The sequence below is a fragment of the Polyodon spathula genome, chromosome 2 (assembly GCF_017654505.1).
Source record: "Polyodon spathula isolate WHYD16114869_AA chromosome 2, ASM1765450v1, whole genome shotgun sequence".
Lineage (NCBI taxonomy): Eukaryota > Metazoa > Chordata > Actinopteri > Acipenseriformes > Polyodontidae > Polyodon > Polyodon spathula.
The window spans coordinates 9595576-9618247 of record NC_054535.1 but is presented as its reverse complement, the minus strand read 5'-3'; the positions used below and the strand labels follow the sequence as shown (position 1 = coordinate 9618247).

At 38.1% G+C, this 22672-nt stretch overlaps 1 pseudogene; it reads right to left on the bottom strand.

The window, feature by feature from the left end:
* The window catches only part of LOC121329868, a 100005-nt pseudogene that overhangs the window by 61946 nt on the left and 15387 nt on the right, over positions 1-22672 (bottom strand).

Sequence of the window (22672 nt, the reverse complement as noted above, 5' to 3'; positions counted from 1 at the left end):
TCAGCCTGGTTAGATTTGTTTTGTTTGCCTGAGCTAGACTCATAAATGCATGTTATTTTTTCAAGACAAGAGTATATGGGCAATATCTCTGTATCCAAGTATGTAACTAAAACTAGAACTGTATTAAATTTTTTTAGAACAAAAAAAAAGCATCCCTGGGGGCATAATAAAGGCAGAAAGGCATCCCTGATGAAATATGAAGCAAAATGGATATGTGAAAAAGATCTGTACCATTGATTTAGCTGGAAGCTAAAAGAATGTGGCAATGTTTCATTCGTAATGGAGCATGGTGGCCAGTACCAACTGTAAAGACAGTACCTCAAAGTGTGCAGTCTGTATTATTCATATGGCCAGAAGTTAAAACAATAAAGCAGGGTTAACGTTTACTGAACAACACCAGTAATTAAATTTAAAATTATAAAGTTTCAGTACCATCAGCCAAACAGCTTCCAGCATCATCTGTGAATCAAACTTAAGATCAATCTGTGCAAGTGCCGGCTTTTTCACTTGCTGTATTGAAAGCTCAGTTTATATCTATTGGACAGCAAATACTAAACAAAGACACAATTGGTCCAAATTTATTATATTATCCACCACACATGGCCAACCAGTCCTGTACCTGCCACTGACGCCTTAGCCAATCCATAGCCTCGTCAGCTCGACTGGAACTCAGCATCATTCAACAACCAACTAAGACAATTCAGTAATATTGCTCCATTTAGATATCTGGCACTGTCCAGATAAATTACAAGTAACTCTGACAAATAATTTAAAAAGTTATTTGTTTTTTTCTCTCATTATGTACAGTATGCTGGACTATTTTCCTAAAACTTCTCAGAGGAAGGGTATCTGACGAAGCATTATAATTTCAAGGTATTGGTTTTAAAAAAAAAAAAAATGTTTTTAAAGAAAATAATGAAAAAAAGAGTTTTCTAAAGCAATTATGACCTTGCCAAGTAGCAAATCTGTTATCTGACACGCTGATTGAACCTAATCGGGGCAGATCAGCTACTACAAGGTTACACTGTTAGGGCTGCACATGTAGCTATCTCAGTGGTGGACAACTACATTTTGTGAGGGGCAAGATATAGAGAAGGTTAACTGGCCAACTCATGAGGAAAAGTATTACTGAGAAATGGAAAATGATTCCCACATATTGCAAACCATATGCATTTTAGTTTTAAACGATGGTAGCTTTTTATTACTCACCCTCTCCAATAGGTGGCACAGTGTCAGGTAAACATGTCAGTGTTTCTGGGACACAGGTTTTTGGATGTTGGTTCCCACTGAAGTGGTGGCTACTCCAAGCACAGCATGTAGGTGATCATCTGTCAGTCTTGTTCTCAGGTTTGACTTACTCAACTTCATCAGAGAGAACACCTGCTCACAGATAAGTACTGCCAAACAAGGAGACCAACTTTAAAGCTTCTCTGTAGAGATTGGAAAACTGATCCACAGATCAGTAGAATTCCAAGAGTTGTACTTCCCTATGTATATTCTTGAGCACAGTGGAACACTGGTGTCCATTGACTTCCAGTTGATCAAGGACACTTACACCTTCAACTGAGGAAGGGTCTGGAAAAGAGTTTAAGTGAGGCTCGCTCTTTAAATGCTGAAATCTGTTGCCAAACTCTAGCTGTAGTTCATTCAGCACACTTACATGTCGACTCCATTTGTATGTTGTCATGTGAAAAGGCTTCTTGACAGGCTTCAAAAAATGCGTCAGCTGACCTTTCTCAAGCTGGTTTGTTAACAGCTTTAACTTAATTCCAAACGCACAAACAAATCAGAAATAAGATGCTGACTGCCTTGTAACTTCAGGCTTAAATCATTACGATGACTTGTAACATCAGTTAAAAAAGCAAGACTAGCAAGCCAGTCCCTGTTCTCTAATGGTGGTGTCCCTGCCCTTCTTTTGTAGAAATGTTTTTATTTCATTTCTCAGCGCAAAGTACCCTTTTAGGATGTTGCCATCGCTAAACCATCTAACTTCCGTGTGATATACAACCTCACCGTAAACGGCACTTATATTTTCCAAAAATGACTTAAATTCAGAAGAATGTGCACAAAGTTATCTGTCAACACAACAAAGTCCATGACCTCTTTGAATTTCAAATATTTCACACATAAGGCCTCCTGGTGTATTATGCAATGGTAGTGGCACTCACCTACCATAGCCAGTGCACCATCAGTAGAGACCCCCACCAGCTTATCCTTGGGCAACAGTAATTCTTCTTCTGCTCTCTTAAATGCATTACACGTGCAGAGATGCAAGGGACGCCAGCTCCTGGTGGACTTCATGTTTAAAAACACCTTGCTGGCCGACTAACTGCATTCTGAGATTTTTGTAACTCAGAATTCTCCCAGCAAGTCTTTGTGTTTTTTATGTTTTGTCTCATACTGACTATGTAAACTGTATTCTTTAGGGACGGCAATACATTCAAGGCAGACAAGACAAGTTTTGATTCAACAAAACAATATGTTTTTGTCAACTCTGGGTTAAACTGCCGATGTTCACGATCAATCTTTCTCTTTTTCCCCAGTATCTGGCTTTGCCCATTATATACTGTCCAAAACAAATAATTTCTTCTTTCATCAGCTCGTTTTTTCTTACGTTTTACTTTTTTGTTTTTGTCTGGAAGCACTGCATTCTGATCCCTGAAATCTCTTAAGTTATTATTATTATTATTATTATTATTATTAATAATAATAATAATAATAGTTTCTGCAATGCAACTAAAATCACCAGCACTGAACCACTAAGATGCATACAAAGAACGTCAGTATAAATTAAGCATGCATTTTGTATATTAAATCGATGTAGATTTTTTAACACGAGACCGATCGCACCGTTCAAAGTTTTTTTTCATTCTTTAACAAAAAAAATATATACGCCACTGTGGCAAAGTGCTCTGCCCCTGTATGTATTTTGTGTTGTATGTTGTGTGTTAATGTTGTTGTATAGTCATTGGTACACGGGATAAACATAAGAACATAAGAACGTTTACAAACGAGAGGCAGCCATTCAGCCCATCTTGCTCGTTTGGTTGTTAGTAGCTTATTGATCCCAGAATCTCATCAAGCAGCTTCTTGAAGGATCCCAGGGTGTCAGCTTCAACAATATTACTGGGGAGTTGATTTCAGACCCTCACGATTCTCTGTGTAAAAAAGTGCCTCCTATTTTCTGTTCTGAATGCCCCTTTGTCTGTGGCAAGCGGGTCTGTGTAACACGAGTGTTTAAAATGTATATGTGTATTTAGGCACAAGGATTGCACACACTTCACGTGCAAGTAAAATGTAATAATATGTGAGCACGGGAAACTGCACTTTATTAATTCACGTGCAGTTGTACCACAACTCCAATTGAATGATTGATTAGCAATCGAGTCTCGGTACAGCTGCATAAAAGCAGCATGTTTTCACTCACTCGGGGTTGTGTGTTCGGTGAGTGGAGAATGGGATTGGAGACGGAGGTAACAATAATAATAGTTAAAATATCAGCTCACCGTGTTTGTCTCTTTATTTTGGCAAAAGTGCCGTGTCCTGTGTTTTTTTTATTTGTTACAACCTTTTTATTTACTGTTCTGTTCACTCATTAAATGCTGAGCGAAACCAATCGCTCAGCTCCATCCAACTCCACCTCTCTGTTGTTTATTTCCTGGTTCCTGTTTCTGGTCTGACATCACCCCCTAAGGCCGTCTTTGCGACAGCCACCCACTCAATATAATGCTGGTGTCAGGATCCAATATAAATCCGCTATATATCGAGGGCCGCGATATAGCGAGAGACCCTTAGAAAAACAAACTGGCTAACAAATAAATACTGTACAACCACTCCTTCATTTTACCAGGGATGTGAGGGTCCAGTATAAATCCTCTACGCAACCTGTTTTTTCTAATTTTTAGTATATAAAGCAGCACACTGTTTTAATTCGTACTGCAGAGGGTAATTGCTTCTCAACAACTTCAGTCTCCAATTAATTTCATGAGTCTTCCTCTCCTTTCTCAAATGCACAAAACCATTGCATTGAAAGAATCCATTCCCAACAACATAGGAGGCTTGTTGCTAGGGAGCTGACATCACTGCCTTGTGGCTTTTGCTAGTGCATTACTACCACAAGTGAACACCTTGTTGGCTCAGACTCTTGACTGACCTCCTCTCCACCCAGACACGAGTGTAGGTGGAGAAAAAAAAAATAGTGGTTAAAGTTACCAATCTTCAGAATATGAAAACGTCACAGTTATACTGCTTCACTGCCAACACAACAGCTGGCAGTCTCTATGAATTTCCTTATTCCCACCCCCCAGACCACTGATTTGTCAACATTCAGACTGAACCTGCCCCAGGGGTCCGTAGCAAACAGCTATTGGTTAGAAAGCTGAGCAAACTTATGAAGTCTTCCGTTCATTGTAACTGTAATGCTATAATAATGCAGGTGACTTTCACATGGGATAAGGTAGGACAGTCAGACAAAAAATGAAAATGCTACACAACAGGTTTTAAATTGTGCGGAGACAAAACAAAAGACAAACTTAAAATGGCAAAAGAAAAACGAGATGATAGAGGTGGAAAGTGTTTATGGCCCGAAAACATTTGGTTTGAATGGAGTACTTTGAATGACTTTAATACATACTGTACATGGCTGTAGCCAGCTATGAAAAACCACCGCTACACTTGCCAACGTACCGCACCGTGCATTTTACAAGCCGCTCCCCCTAGAGGTTTAGAAGTGGAATATTAATAAGCTGGGTTCGATAAACTGTGGTTTACAAGCTGCTCCCCCTAGAGGTTTAGAAGTAGAATATTAATAAGCTGGGTTCGATAAACTGTGGTTTACAAGCTGCTCCCCCTAGAGGTTTAGAAGTGGAATATTAATAATCTGGGTTCGATAAACTGTGGTTTACAAGCTGCTCCCCCTAGAAGTTTAGAAGTGGAATATTAATAAGCTGGGTTCGCTAAACTGCGGACCACCAACAGAATGTATTATTCCTTATTATTAGGCTGATATATCAACATGATTACTTTGCCTCACCTTGTAAGTCGTTAATAATCCTTGGTCATTTAGAAACCTTTTCAAACACATTTAACGGCTGTGGTGGTGTGAACTGAGCGCTGTTGCTGCAGTCTACAATGACAGTGAAGATTTTGAAGAGCACAGAGGCTGTAGATATCAGCGGGACTTGGGAATTCATGCATAAACATAACAAGGGACGAAATGCATTTTATCTTGTGACAAAGCAACGTATAAGAGAGCCTAAATAAATAATTATTTGTATGATTTTAACCGAGGCCCGTGCCTCGGGCGTCTCATAGCTGGTTACGGCCTTGCTGTAACTTGTTCTGCATGTCAGTGCAGCACAGTGGTATACGTGTAAAGATGTGTATGGTAATGGTTCTGAGTAACAAAACAATATGAATGTATTAGTGCAGCTGGAGGTTTAATGCAATTGCACTGCACTGTATGCAACACTAAAATATTTGGTTTACTGGTTATTAGATGGTGCTTATTTTATTTTATTTTTTTTTTTTTTTTGCTTTTTTATTGATGCAATAATACTATTGTAATATTTTTATTTTAAATTTTAATTAATACAATTAACGTGTAAAAGCCAGTGCAGCTGGAACTATTGTCTTTGGAAAGAAATGTTCAGTAAAGCAAAGAAGATATGTTCTTGAAATTAATTTGACTTGAATACTTGATAAGCTAAAATAAAATAGGTTAATACAGATGTGATGTGGGATGTATAACTTGATTTTATGCTCTGTTAATCATTACTTTGTAAATTTTAGAAAACTTGGGAATATTAAAACTGTAAAATTATTAATGAAATAAAATGTTGCAAACGAGGGTTATTACGAAAGTAAACTTTATTTATCGATGCTTAGCATGTAAGAAAAGAAAAAAAAAACCTGGTAAAAAAAGTATTTTAAAACATAAAAAGGTGTTTTCCTAAAATTTAAGTCTCAAAAAGGGGGGAGCGACTTTTATGCCAGTGTGACCTATACAACAATTTTTATGGTACATGAGTATCCTCATCTCACAGAGATGCTTAAAGACTCAAATATAATTACAGAATTATCCCTCTCAGCTTTTGTCTTTTGCAAGATAGTCAAAACTGGTCATAGCCTGAAAGGGTTTAAATAAATAATTGGAAGTATACTACCAAATCAGACTGGCTGTTAAGGATATTCACTACAATGAAAGGTTCAGCTGAATCTGCTGTCAGCCATGCTGTGTATAAATCCATTCATAAGATTGCAGTGATTTATGATGCACTTGTTCTGTCCATTCTTTTGTTTGTATCATCTGTTAATAGCTTTAGTGAATGATTGCATACGTGACATAATGCGTTTAAAGTGTAGTCCTTAATGTGTGTAGAGTTTCATTTCCTATTTTCTTCACTTCTAGGTGACAGGCAAGTTCAGTATTTTGCCCAAATAGCACCTTGTGTGTACTGTGTTACAGTGTTGGAACTTTTATCTGTGACTGGTCATACTGTTTAGGCAGTGACATTCTTTCCCTTGACCATTTAACCCTTTGCGCTCTTATGTTGGACAGGTCCAACATTACAATTTTCCCTTTCCAGTCCAATGTCGGACCCTGTCTGACATCATCAAAAAGACAAAAAGCACAGGAATATAGTCGTTTTTTCTCCGGAAAAAGTTGAGAAAACCTTTCAATGGCCGCGTGAAACCGCAAAAAGGACGTATCTCATAGCCCCATGCACTACAGAGATAACGCTGACATAACAAAGGAGATAGCTGCTTCTGCATCCAGCGCTCAAAGAATATCATGGACAGAATACAATGCCTTTTAAACCTGTTTTATGCTGGAAAAAAAAAAATTAAATAGCGAGTTGTCATAGAGATGGCTGAGTGGTGACGTCAGGCCCGGAACAGTAAAACACAGGACAGACAGAGACGCGGAGTTTGGTGAAGCTGAGTGCTTGGTTGCGTTCAGCATTTAAGAAATGAACAAACAGAAAATAAAAGGTTGAAAGACAAACAAAACACAGGACATGGCACTGGTAGCTAAAACAAAAAGACAAACAAAACGGACTACACAGACAAACACGGTGAGCTGTTATTATGATTTACTATTATTAACTCTGTCTCCAATCCCATTCTCCACTCACCGAACACACAACCCTGAGTGAGTGAAAACATGCTGCATTTATGCAGCTGTACCGAGAATCATTCAATTGGAGTCTCGGTACAACTGCATGTGAATTAATAAAAAGTGCTATTCCCCGTGCTCACATATTATTACATTTTACCAACACATGAAGTGCTGTGCAATCCTCATGCCTAAATACAAATATACATTTTAAACAATCGTGAGCATAATCCATATTATATCCCATATACCAATGACTATACACCAACATTAACGCACTGCATGCAACATACAACACAGAAATACACACAGGGGCGGGGCAACATTGTCACATGCATGTAAAATAAACAACGCATGTGAAAACAAATTGGACCTGACGCGCCTGACAGGCGCTGAATAAATGGACTGCAAAGGGTTAAAATCAGTCTGGTAACATTTATTGCTGCAAAAAAATTAAACCACACTCGTAAAGCCAGGTTGCCAAGCCAAGTCTCAAGGGCACTGTTACAGAAAAGAGAAGTAGACAAGCATCAATTGATTAGTTTTGTCAGCAAATCACTTGACATAAAAGCATAGAATTTTCTGGAAATGTATTTTTTCCAGCCAGCTGCAGGTTGGACAGATCAGCTAGGTTCTTTGTTGTACCCGTATCTTCAAAAGGGAATAATGAACATGATTGTTTTCCATGACACAACTGAATCACAAATGTTATTAGTCACATTAAAAAAACTGGTCCTTACTATATCTCTTTGGCCCATCTTCCAAACAGAATGAAAGTGTTAATGTAGCGTCGTCTTCAAAAAACTCTGTGGCAAAGGCATCCCACCAGAGGTTGTCACTTTCCTGTGGGGACAATCAACAAAAAAACATTAAACAGCCAGGCAACATGAGGACACAGACAACTGAAATATCAATAACCTTTGAGAAATGGTTGAGATTGAGATCAGCTTTTTAAGATTTGCCTAATCTCTTTAAAAACAAGACCACCTGGAGCTCCTGAGTGGCGCATCTGGTAAAGGCGCTCCGAGTGGAGTGCAGAATGCGACTTATAACCTGGAGTTCGCCAGTTCGAGGCCAAGCTATTCTACTGACGACCGTAGATGGGAGCACCCAGGGTGTCATAAGCTCACTACACACCAGTGACCCCTGTAGTCTGGCTGGGCACCTGTGGGCTTGCCTGTAAGCTGCCCAGAACTGCATTGCCCTCCAACAGCTGCATAGTGAGTCTGCAGTGTGAAAAAAAGCAGTCAGCTGATGGCACACGCTTCAGAGGACAGCATGTGCTCGTTTTTGCCGTGCAGGGTGGTAGTGGTGAGCTTAGCCTAAAAAATATTGGATATGCTAAATTGGGAGAACATTTTTAAAAAATTGCCAATTTACTAAATTAAAAAAATTAATAAATAATAAAATAAAAATACAACAAGACCACCTTGCAAACAGATGCTCGTTACAGATTCTCTATTTCCCACTCTAGATAAATCAGATCAGATTGTGAAGGTTGGGAAGTGCTTTTGAATTGCAGTAAATAGTGGCCACACAACAGTGATTTTATTACAAATTGTAATCAAAAGTGAGTCATAAAATAGAACTGCGAACTTATTAAGCAATATTTAAAGCATATGGTGTATATGACTGATGTGGACAGAGGTCAAATCTAGCAATAAAAACTGTTAATGATTTACTACTTACTTAACAGAATACAGCTGTCAACCAAATACAAAGACAGTGGAACAGATTTTTCAAGGGCTTTGCAAAAGGAAAATGTTAATTATTAGTTTTACAAAATATCAACAAGCAGCTTGGAATGTTAAGGACTCAGAAATTGGTACTGAAACTAGTCATGACATTTTTAATTCAATTTCTCTTAAACAGCTGCAAAGTTCAAGTTACTTACAACATGTTATCTCTAACTGGAAATCTGCAACTGTTTAAGAGCTAAAAACAATGAAAAAGGTTCAGCCAGCATTTGCAACCACGATCCTCTCCTTTTTCACCCTCCCTTCCTCCCACTCCTCTCCTTCCCTCTTTCACCCTCCCTCTCCCCTCTTTCACCCACCCTTTCCCTCTTTCATCCTCTTCCACTATCCATCCCACTCCATAATTCCCTCTCCCTCACTCTCAGCTGTAGCCCTGTGATGGGATTGTGGTGTGACATGTTCACTGGGTGTTCTCTCTCTCTCTCTCTCTCTCTCTCTCTCTCTCTCTCTCTCTCTCTCTCTCTCTCTCTCTCTCTCTCTCTCTCTCTCTCTCTCTCTCTCTCTCTCAAAAATGTTGCCTATGAATTGACTTCTACAATTGCACATAACTCGCAACGCATAGGAGGTAGTGTCTTTGATGACAGCTTTTATCCACAGCACTTCTCTGATCTATTTCTCAACCACTTCTCTGCAGACAGAGCCTCAGCTGTTTCATTTGATACATTCATAGACATTTATAGGGTTTATTATGAATTTTACTGAAAAATTACAGGATTTTTGTCTACCATACAAAATTTTCGTGGTACTATTTTATAGAAATTTTTTTATAGAAAAGACACAATATGCTGTTTTATTTCGACTCCAACATTGTAATAAGCACCCCAGCATTGCATCCTAGCATACAGCAGGTACGTTTAGACATCAGAGGATCAAATAATGTTAAAATGTTGCACATTGGTTCTCTGTTCACAAGCATTATCACCTGATTCTGTTGGCCAATCAAAGTCTGATTATTGTGACTTTGTGCGACAGTACTGTCCATCAGCTAAAACACTGCCTAAGCTGACAATCTTAAATCGTAAATATTTGACAGAAAATGGCAATGCTTTAGTTGGTAAACTTATGGAACGCATTGATGAAACTGTCCAGTGTGATTTGTGACGTGTCTCCTTGTTGTCAATGTTCTTTTCTTTTTATGATTTCAAAGCGAATAAACCTGGCTTGTTTTGCGCTGATGTCACATTCATACCTTCTGCAGATACTATTTCCATCAGCACAGCGATTGCCCAAATATTCGCAAAGTACCCGCTAACTTGGGAAAATATGGCCTCGACAGATTCTGCTTCATCGTTCATGCCAGGGACATTAAAGTTAATCAGAAACCAGAACTGCTACACATCATATTACACATAAAACTTGTTTATGTTTTTTATTGAAATTACCTAGTGCCTGATCAATCTGCTCTGAACTGACTATACGTATCACATCATGAGTAACACCCTCTCCACACTACTTAAATAATATGCAACCAGCACAAGTTGCTACCACACAATTGCCATTTACTTCATTCACAATCATATTTCAAAATGTGACTATTATATAACATGTATAGTACTGATAAGTCTCCCCTGAGGTTAACTAACTGTATTAGACAGTTTATTTGTACTTTGTTTTAGTTTAACAGCACGGTACACTGGGTTAAGCTGTACAGGTAGCTTTTAAATTCGGATCACGTTTTTTCTTTCCTTTTTTTCTAATAGTTTATTTCTAACAGAGTACAGTTATTCCCAATGCAAAACCGAGGTCAGTAGCTCAATCTATAATTGGTTATGTTGTGGGTTTATTTCAATCAATTAAATCCCTAGCTTTAATTCAAGGGTTTAATGATTTACAGATATAGCTTTTACTTGCTAAACTGGTCTGATAACTAAGGCTCTACCCTAACAAAAAAAAAAAAAAAAAAAAAAAAACATGACATGATGTAACCAATTATCCTGAAGGCTTTGCAGATTTGACTGACATGTTTGCTGCTGGTTAAAGCAGATTAGTGTTGTTTTTGTGAGGGAATCACAATTCTGCTGGAGACAGAGCTGTTAATTGAGTTCCTCTCGGTTGCTGGTACGTCTGTAGTATCTTCTCTGACTTGAGAAATAATGACAGATGATAAATCCAGCTTGCTTGGGGTCATGTCATAAAATATCAATAAATTCCAGAATCTTTGTTCAGAAAAGCAGGGTTTGGTCTAGTGGTGGGAAAAACTGTACATGAAAAGTGTGAAATTGCTTTTGTATGGAATTAGTAACACATAAGACCTGTACCGTCTGAAAGGCTCTGACAGGAACTGATGCCCATGCAGCATTAAGCTGTAATTATCTGCAAGAGCAGACGTTGCTCTACTGGTCAACCAAGCAATACAATCATACATGCAACCACCAGTTCCTATAGGATGCAAAAGCAAGTGATTTAGACAATATTAGACATTATATATATATATATATATATATATCTCCAGTCAGGTGAATTTACTGATCCCCTGTGACGGAAACACGACTTCTGGTGATGAATCTTCCTCCTGACCTGTGAGGGCGCTAAAGAACGAGAGAAGAAGTATCTGGAAGGGCTGGCCTGACAGTTCGTTTCTGGGTCAGGGAAGTGGGTCAGCCTGGAAAGAAGCGAGACTCTGTTGTAAGACCGTATTGATTTGAAAGGTAAACGAGAGGCAGCTGCAAGTAATAAGGCAGCTGCAACCGTTTACTTAGATATCATGCGGGATTACATATAGGGGCCAGGGTAACGCTGATCTTTTCCTTTGTTTGGGTAAACGCTTGGCGAGAGAAGGACCGAGAGAGGAGCTCTCATTGTGAAAAATAGTTACGTGTTGTGTTTTGTTGTGTTTGTTTGTAATTGTCTGCGTTTTGCACCACCAGACAGTTAACTCACCTATCCGGAGCTGTCGACCAGGGTCAGCACAATCCGGATCACCACTGCACGGAACCGTCACGAAATACAGTGTCTTCACCCACCACAAGCACGTCTGCACTCACCCAGGACTGGTGACCGTGTGTTCGTTTTGTTCTGGACTGCCGCGCTTTACACATTGTTGTGTATAACCAGGGATTTATTATTTTACGGTCACCAGACCTGGATTATAAATAAAAGCACCTTTTCACTGGAAACTGTTGTCTGCCTGTCACTCCTGCATCGCATCACCGCTACACCTGTTCCCCTCCACTAGCCACTTTGCCACATCCCCCTATCAGTGTAACTAACTGCAATACAAATTTGTTTTAAAGAGGTCCTTAATAAAACAAGTTTACAAGTGTCACGGCAGTATTTAGATCTGCTGCTGTTTAGATTGTTAAAATATACTCACTTTTCTCATATAAACTGGTTTGTCCCATCTTCCCCCCATGCAAATGCAATGATACATAAATGAAAAAAAGTAACTTATCATCAGTCTTGCACAAAAGTGAATTTTTGGATTACAGTAGCAGACTGAAATGTGAACTCCGATTTACAATTAAAAGCACTCCTATTAAATGTTAAAATAATAAATTATACTCCCCTTTAAGGTTAGATTTGCTACAGTTCCTAGGATTCTAATTAAACACACATTATCTGTCATTTGTCAAATGTGAGAGAAACAGAGATTCAGAGACGGTTATTTTTTCAATATTATCACAATTTGCTTTTTCCGCCCTCATTTTTTAAACAGTGACTGCCACTGCCGTGATGGTTTATTGAAGTGTCGTAGGATATGAATCAGACGAGTGTTTGCTGCTACTTTCATTCTGCTCCACACGACCCAGTCTTAGTTTGGATTTAGGTCTACACCAGGAATGCTCAAAATGTCTTCACACATGATGATGGGTGTTTATAGTCCTTTGGAATTTTCCCTAAATCTTAACAGTGATATCGGAAACAACTTCATGACAATTCATACAGTTCAATACTAAACAGCATCACTAAACTCTCAATTAGTGTTCAGAGTATAGTATGTTATATACAAGGGGTGTGGAAAATCACCTCCCTAAAATGGTTGTTAATTAACATTTTAGAAAAAAGGCCCCTTCTGTTCACCAAATACTACAAAATATATGCACTCTAGTCAGCAGCAGCACAATTTGTGATTTTCTTATTATATCATCACAGTTTGGAAAAGCATTATTGTTATTTACATTAAGGATTGAATTGACAATTATAAAATGTGTTTTGTTTCACTTCCTGTATTGAGTCCTTGAAATTGGATTTTCCAGACACATTTTTAAATATGTGCCAGTAAAACACAACAGTCTAGACATTAGCACCCTTTATTTTGTTTTGTGGAATGGAACATTTTGCCCAATAAAGTTACAAAACCAGAAATAAACAGCTTAGGTGTTAAATTTAGGGACTTGTCAGCAGTCATCCTAAGTGGTTTCCTCTTCGTTTCGGAATCATAATTGGCATTGTCTTTCCTTTGAGAAGAAAAATGTTCCAATAACACATTTGAAGCAAAAGGCTTTGAGAAGAACCACAGTAAATTAGACATTTTACAAACAGAGTACGTTTGCCTTTAAGTTAAAAAAAAAAAAAAAAAGTACAAACACTCAAAGCTAATATATGAACTCTGACTGTTGTTACTCATTAATTTCCAACTCTGACTGTACTCCTCTGTAATGAACATACCGTATTCCTTCGATTATAAGACACCCTGAATTTAAGATGCAGCCCAAATTTACCACTTTAAGGAAAAAATAAAGCATAAAATAAATGTTCATTTGCGCTGTTGTGTTATCCAAAATGACATGAAACACTGTTGTTGTAGCTAAACCACAGAGCTTGTTTATTGTGCTGCGCACTGTATAATACTTAAGATGGCGTCTCTCGCACACATGCCACCACTCACACCATCATGCATCCTGGCAACAGCAAGAATGACATCAGGCAACCTGTAACCTAGCAACCAGAACAGCACTGAATGCATTGCAAACACAACAGTCAGAACCTGTTTTTCTCCCAACTTTTGAACTGAGGTATTGCTTGGCATGTAGAAAAAAACAGGGTTCTGATCAGCATTTCCGATCTGTCCAAACTGGTACTGTTTGTTAGAAACACTGAAATTGTTAAAGATTCTTTTTGAATTCCTCAGGAAGCTAATGACGCTTCTTTGAAAATGGCTGCCTGTATAACATGGATGATTGGAAATCGGGCAGTAACATTTTGGTTCTCAGCAGTGTCACGTTGCTGCTTGGTTATTCGGGCAGACGTCTTTGCAGTCTTTTCTCAGAAGTCAATCACTTTGCTGTTTGTGCATTTGGAAAGTCACGTCTTTTGTTGCATCACTATACTGTACTCAAATTTAAGACGCAGGCTATTTTTGAGAAGAAAAAATGGGTAAAAACATGTGTCTTTAATTAGAAGAAATAGGGTATTTTTACAAGCATTTTTAAACCATGGTAATAGGAGGACATACTGTATAATGAAACATGCATAGCACCACACTGAGCATTTTCAGGAGGCAGACCAGTGCAGCTGCAGAATTACATTTAATTTGGCTGACAGTAAAGAGCAAATCATTATTTCATAATAATGTATTCATATATCATAAAGTCTTACTAACTGACACAGCTGTGAAACTGTATAATAATAATATAACATAATAATATGTTATTAGGTAGTGTACTGCATATGGGATATATAAAACAGTTTAACTTAACGTGGTTTCTCATCAAAATCTTGTAATATATGTGTATTACTCCATTCTTTGCACAGTCCAAGGCAAAATACTAATTTTATAAACACTTGCAAAATCTGTTCTCCTTTGTTTATGTATGGTTTGTGATTGTTATTTTGCATAAAAGGTTTCATACATGAAAGCAGTAAAACAAGTAACATACAAGTTGAGTTTTTGATGATCCTGGATGGTCTAGTTGACCAATAAATGTCCTATCTCTTTCCAAACATGGGACAACGACACCCAGCCAGTCTCCTGAAACATCAGAGCCTCTTACTGCTGAACTCCATGCAATTATTAGGGATGGAATGACGAACAGAATCGCCAGCATTCAGTCTCACTGTTCTTCAGTAACGTAGGGCTTACTTAACATATCCATCGATTTTAAAGGCAGCTTTAGCCTAGTCAATGAAATCTCATGGAGGGACACTATAAACATTCAAGTGTAAGAATTAGAGATATGTATGAGTGGAAATACATGAAGCTTGCCTGAATAGTTCAGAAAGCTAAAACTGGTACTGGGATGACAGACGACCCCACTGCAGGAAGCTTCTGGGAGTTTAAGTTATTGTACATTAAATAAATGGCAAAACAAAATTCCAACTTACCACTTTATAAGCACCCATCTATCATGACATTGGGGCCTGTTCTAATCATCTAAAACAGGGGTTACTCCTAATTCCTACATTTTATAATAAACATGTAACAAATGTCACTGGATTTGTATAATAACGGTATTGATGTTTATAAACAACTCTGTACAATTACCCCTGGGGGAAATCCATGCTGGATTAACATATAAATGGGGTTAGATCATTAAAATAACCCCATTATATCCTAAGGAAATAAAAGATTATCGCAAACCAATAAAAAAAAAAAATACACAGCCTCAATACACAGCGTTTCAGACCGAATCTGCTGTCAGCCAAGTGTGACTGCCTGAAATCAAGCTGCTGCCCTTTTGAAAAGCCCCAGCTACCGGAAAGGGATGTGGGAACCTGAGAAGCAAGGCTGGAATTCAATCCCCCATCTCCCCTGAGCTGCTGCCCAGGAAAAGGCTTGCAAATTCAGAACCACCTCAAAACTAATCCATCATTCTCCTGGACAGCTAGGCTACCCGTGTTTAATAGGGGAAATTAAATGGTTCTTCTTTTAGAGTTTTGGTACATTTTTTGTTTTGTTTTATATTAGTAAATTCAGAAGAAAAAGAAAAAAAGATTTGTGCATTGCAGTCAAGATACCACTGCTTGTATCCCACAACTGCTTAACGAACCATGGGAACTCGCTGCTAGTATTCAGCTAATAAATTACAAAAATGTGTTTCCTCAATTTGAAACAATCCAGGCTTTGTTGCTTGACCTTTAACAATAAACTTCCGTCCAGTTTCATAAGGCTTGTGGATGATCATGGATAGTTACACTAATGTTTTTGAACAGCACATATTCATCAAGGTATGTTTAAAACTATGACAAACAATAAATATTAAAAACCCTAAGAACCTTCCTTTATCTGAACACCCTCTTTTCCAAACTGGAGTTGCACATATTTTTTTACCCGCCACAACTCTGAATGCTAGTGAAAAACAACACTGACAGTTTTTGACAGAGCTCGAATGATTCTTGGCGTTAGATCTCCCTCCCGACCTGCAAGGGCGCTGTGTAAAGGGAACAGAGTACCCTGGACTGGATGGACTGACAGTTCATTCCCAGGGTTAGGCGGAAATCGGCCATCTAGAAAGGGGGTGGAGCTGTGGATTGGAGGAGCGGCTGCACTCGTTGACCAAGGGGTCATTGACGACTTTATTTAGGGCACAAAGTGATGTAATCTGTTCCTTTGTGAATGGTCAAATTGCATGACCAAAAGGAGAACCTGTATTGTGAACCGTGAGTGTTTTGTTTGTCGTTATTTAAAATACTGTTGTGTTGTTATTTAGACAACTAACACAATCCGGAGCTGTCACCAAAGGCCAGTACAAAACCCGGATCAACATCACTGCACTTTGTTTAAAAAATAATTGTATTCACTACGAGCACTAGAGCACGCAATGTGGACTGGTGTTTGTGTATGCATTACGTGTGGGTGAATTAAAATGGGACTGTTATTATTTTGGGGCCAACCTGTGGATTATAAATAAAGCAATACATGCCGCTGTGTTGCTTATCATTGTTTATTGTTTACTGCTGTTTGCCATCAAGCCATTGGATTTAAAAAATAAACCTTCACTGCACCTTGATTATCGTTGCTTGTCTGATTATTGATCACCTGCACACTGTTAACCACTTTGCCACACAGTGTCTTTAGGATTTGAAGTGTTTGAAGAAAAAAAAGCATGTCTAGGACATTCATTTCCCGAAGTAGCTGTAAATACAAAATGATCAATAAGGTGAAAATATGGGATTAGCGGGTTTTTTTGGTTTTTTTTAGATATACTGTGTTCTTTTGAATTCAAGACACAGCCCAAATTTCCCATCCTCAATTTGCATTTACAAAGATACAACCTCAGTTACGCAAATGGAGGCAGTTTGCCGCTGTCTGCTGTCACACAGCAGACAGTCATGTTCTGCTTCTCATTTCCAGTTGTGATTATTTGAACCTGTTTTTCTCCCAATTTGTGAACTGTTTTATTGCTTAGCATGTCGAAAAATACAGGGTTCTGATCAGCATTTACAATCTGTCCAAGCTGGTACTGTTCGTTAGAATGAAGCCAAATAACAAAACACTGAAATTGTAAACGCTTCACTTCGAATTCCTCTGGAAGCTAATGACACGTCTTTGAAAATGGCTGCTGCATGTCAAGGATGATTCAGGATCGTGCGGTGCGTTGTTGTTCGTCTTTTCTAGGCAGGAAGTCACGTTGCTGTTTCTCTACTGGGGCAGTGACGTCTTGTTGGCGGTTTTAATACACGCTTCACTATACTTGAATTAAGACGCTGGCCATTTTTGAGAAGATAAATGGTTTAAAAAGTGCGTCTTAAATTCGAAAAAATATGGTATGTAAAAATCTAAGTGTGAAATACAGACAAGACAGTTGGACATACAAAGACAGACAGCAACCATATATCTGGGAGATTAATCACAATCATAGTTAACAAATCTATGAACAACTCTAAAGTGTGACAACCCCCCAGTATATACCATCATCATTGGACCTTATCCACTAGATTTGTGTTACTGTACTGTATAGACCTCATCATATCTTACCAACATGTTTCTGTCAGGAAAAGGCTATTTAGCCAAGTGAGCAAGCTGACATAGTCTTTGTGTTGAAATCTAGTAATTCCTCAGCTTTGGGAAAAGCATGACACCTCAGGTGAACTGACATGACAGCCTTCAGAAGCACAGCTGATATACAGATATTGATTTTTACATATCGCTCTTGTCAAAGGGATTTATTGATGTGTCAATGCATGCTGCGGTAAGGATTACAGCAGGGCAGCCTGAAGGATTTATGGGGGAATCTCCAGGATTTGAAAGACTCCTCAGTAAATAACAATAACTACTTACTGACAATAAGTGCCTACATAGTGTAGAGCTTGTGACTGACTTGCTGTCAATATTTTCAGTCTCTTAGAGTTACAATATTGCCTGCTGAGATGTGCATACTTTTTTATGTATTTTATATAAAATACAGATTTCACATCCTGCAGGTTTTACATCCTTAAGCAAACTCAAAGCGATAGTAAACAATGTCTAAGTTCACCGTATGTTTACTTTCTGGAAGCCGCATACTGCAGTTGAGGTGTGACGGAGAAGTTATTGTAATAGGATAATCTATGAGATACCGGATCAGTACTTCTAGCGTTAATGTTTTATTAATGAAATAACAAGTTCAAGGTTATTTCATAATATTTCTTAATACACTAACAGCTACAGCATATTGACTGCACTGTGTAATTACAACTCAAAGAGCAAAACAGCTTTGTAATCCAACATTTTATTCAGTGGAATCAACACCAACAGTTTAACGGTTGTTTATTGTGTCTATTTAAAACATGTTTAATTAACAAGGGTGTTCTGGGGCACATCACCTAGAGGTACATTAGAAATGTGTCGTGTGCAACATGTGGTTAGACACACAACCATTTTGACTCCATGATTGTGGGGCCATGACCTTTGTTGGCCTGTAGACAAAGACTCGACAAAAGGAGTTTTAACAGACGTATGATTGATGACTGGTTTCACAATAATGGGCAGTAATCTCAAACTACCTAAACTAATTTTGGACAACCTCAGGTAAGGTATGAACGATAAGGCAGTCCAAAAGTACTTCTAAATCAGGGACACAAATGGGCCTAACCCTGTGTATTTTGTGACAGGACATTGACATAGTCAGGAGCCATAGTAAGAACTTTCCATTTGTGTTCCACTCTATAACAAAAATGCAAGTGGCAATACGTGGCAAATGGGACCACTCACCATTCTGCCTTACAACCTATGCATTATAAAAGGGTGTGACAGGGTAGCCAGGGCGGTGACATCAGGCCAGCAGCAGATACCACAGACACAGGTACTCAGGAGAAAGCGCACTACGGCGCCGTTTTTATATGAAACTGTGGCAGGAAATGGCGTTGCGGTGACGTCAGGCCAGAAGGCGGAACAAACACAGACAGGCAGGTACTGCAGTTCAAAGGCGCGGCGTGCGCCGTTTATTAAATAACACAAAAAGAAATACAATATTTAAACAAAAATAAACACTTGCTCACAGAGCAGAAAAATAAAAGATTTAAACAAAAATAATCCTGAACACCAACATAACACTTAAGGTCCAGCTGGGCAGTAGCCTTCACGGATTCTTTTAAGTTTCAGTTTAGTTTTTAGTTTTTTCTCTCTCCTCTCGCTCTCCCGTTCTCCACTTCCAAACACCCATCCGGAGTGCAGAGAGCTGCAGGTATTTATGCAGGTGACCATCTCCCGATTAGCAACAAATTAATCACTTAATTAATTCAGGAGATGGCCACCTTCTGCACAGGCTTTTAATGTGGATGGGGCTTCCCATCCACGCTGCAAAACATATACAAAACAACAGCAAAACAAAATGCATGGCCACGCCGTCATCTATACATGTACACAATACAATAAATCATAAAACAAACAAATACAAAATAACACAGGGGCGGAGGGGGAAACCCTGTTCTAAAAATACACCATACAGGGCTGCTCGCCCTGTTACAGAAACAAAAGTAACAAAAACCACTGCTCACAGAGCAAAATAAAAAGGTAAACAAAATCAAAACTAAACAAATAAGGTGATGGATCGTCCAGTACTCGTACCAGTTATTTTCTTTTTACTTTCGTGTTGTTTTCTTTACCTCCTCTCGCTCTCTACTCCTAGACACTCCACCCACAAACAAGAAAATCTGCAGGCTTTTATACTAGGGACTATCTCCTGTTTAGCAACGAGTGAATCACTTAATTAACTCGGGAGACAGTCACGTTCTACACAAGGTTTTGTGGGATGGTGCGTCCCCATCTACGCTGCTAAACAGTAAGAAATACGGCTTTTCATCATCATATTTATACATAAATAACTCATAATAACAATACAAAGTAAATAAAAAATATGCACAGGGACGGGGAGTACCCCATTCTAAAATAAACAAACAATACATTTTACAGCAGGGCTTTGCCCCGCCCTCTTTTTATGTGCGGGGCCTCCTTCTTCCTGCCACAGGGGGTTTTATAAAATGGTAGCACTGTAGATTCTTGATTTACTTTGTTGCTTACCTTGTTATCTTACGGATTACTAAAACTCTAAACTCCAAAGGTCTCCAAATTTGTATATAAATCAACAGCTTCCAGATTCTGGTTTGTCAAGACTTACTGTAAGCACATTAACTAAGAAGAACCAAGCATTGTACATGTATGTGTTTCTATAGATGATAGACAGATAGATAGATAGATAGATAGACAGATAGACAGATATTCTATGCATTTTAATGATATTAATAACCCATGACATACATATTTCACTGATTCTAAATAATATTTCCAAATAAGAATTCTAAACGTTACTTAACAACAGTTAAGTAAAAGGTTATGGTTTAAAAATGTATTCAGGCTCCCAGTGGTTTTATAATGTCAGTATGCCCCCAGCATTTCAGTTATATTACATTACTACAGGCACTGCTGTTGGCAGATGCTCCACGCCCCCACAGTTCTGCCATGATCCCTATTTCCATGGGAATGTTTTTACAGGGAATCACAAAGGCGAAGGGCTGATGCAGCATAGAAACATATCAAGAGTCTGCACCAGGCAAAGGTTGAGCAAGAAAATAATATAACGCTGATCCCAAATAAAAAGATTGGACAAGTACCTTAGCAAATCATCCAGATATAATGGGCTGTGCAGTTAAAAATGCCGCCCAACTCCAATGCAATACCAGTAATGAAACAGTAATGTAAATCATAGGCAAAACCTACGTACAACCATAAAGACAGAGGGCCCCATTTTCCACTGTCCTGTAATGGTTTGTTTAGTTTAGTCATCAAACTGCCATGTTACAAATCACACTTTCTACCATTAATTCTGTGTCATATTTTACTTTTTCTCTGAAATCAAATATCAAAATTGCATGTCCCTTACACTGGGATATTTAACCTTAACCCTTTGAGTAGTACGAACATACTGGCACGTTCGTTGCTCTCTGGTCTCCAGGGAGTACGAACGTACCGGTATGTTTTGCAAATTTAAACTTGAATTACTGAGCCTACAAAACCCCTGACCATATAACAGTGTAATACTAGGTTTCTGTAACACCTTTTATTGGTTTCTTGCGCCCTCTGTCAGATATGACTGAATTACATAGAATAAACCCAGTCACAAAATGTCAACAGTGTTTGTAATCCGGCGAAAATCGCTCTGTGTGTATTTTTTTTCTACAGAAGTGTTTTACTAGTATAAATGCTAAGTGTTATTTTTGTGTGACTATGTTGTAAAACAAGTATTCATTGCTATCAACTAGCCTACACTATTCTTTGTATTCATTTTCTGAAGTAAATGCAACAAATAAACAATACCTGTTGATTTTTGTCATAAATACAACAAGTAAACGATATCTGTTCATTTTTTAACATTTATAAAACAATTTTAAATAGGCTCTGTGCCTTGTTCTAGTAGTTTACAATAGCTTACCTGCACTATTTATTATTATTGGTATCCTATTGGTATCGACCGATATAGGTAGATAACCATTGGTTATCGGTATGGCCAAGAAAATGGAGAATATTGTTTAAAATATTAAATTAGCTATATACTATGAACAGAAAAAAGTATATATATATATATATATATATATATATATATATATATATATATATATATATATATATATATATATATATTTTATTTTAATTGAATTTATTTACATTGACTGATAAGAAGTAGATAATATATTCTTTTGAGATGCTAGAATTACATTTACATCCGAACCTATGTGGTAAATAGCCGCTACAATTAGATTCTGATTTTATCAATCAGGGGCTTTAAAAGGTCGTTAAAACACATACAATAATTCCAGCATTAACCTTTGCACCGGATATTGATCTTGCATGGGGTTTAATAGTGTGTGTACACCTTTTCCCTAACAAGCTATTCATAAAACATATATGATGTAACTGAAACAGGTACAAACCTGGCAACCCCCCCCCCCTCCTCCTCTTAAGAGCATTACTGGGGTACAGTAAAGCTCTTAAGAGAGGCAATCTGAGAAATTCAGACTTTTCAGATGCCATTGCTCATTTCGCTTGCCTTTTCCACTTCATCGCTGAAACATAGCAGTGGTATTTTTAAAACACAGGGACTTAAGTCTTAGGTCAGAAACAGCCTTACTTATCTGCTTCTTGTGATCAGCAAGTTTTTTTTTTTTTAACAAACAGTTAGCAATGGCAAACATAGCTGTGGCAACACAACATACATATATCCCAATACCATGCCAACTTCCTCACCAGAAGATAAAAGCAATATCCTTATGCACTAAAAAGACTAGAAAGGAGAGTGGGAGAGCTTTTTTTCCAGAAAGTACTTTTCCCAAAGTGAAAGAATTTAGAAAACTAAAATGAACTGAAAATTATAATTAAGCAGAATTAATATAAACATAATGGACCAGATTTTTGCAAGAGGTTTCATTTTCGGTGGAAAATGGC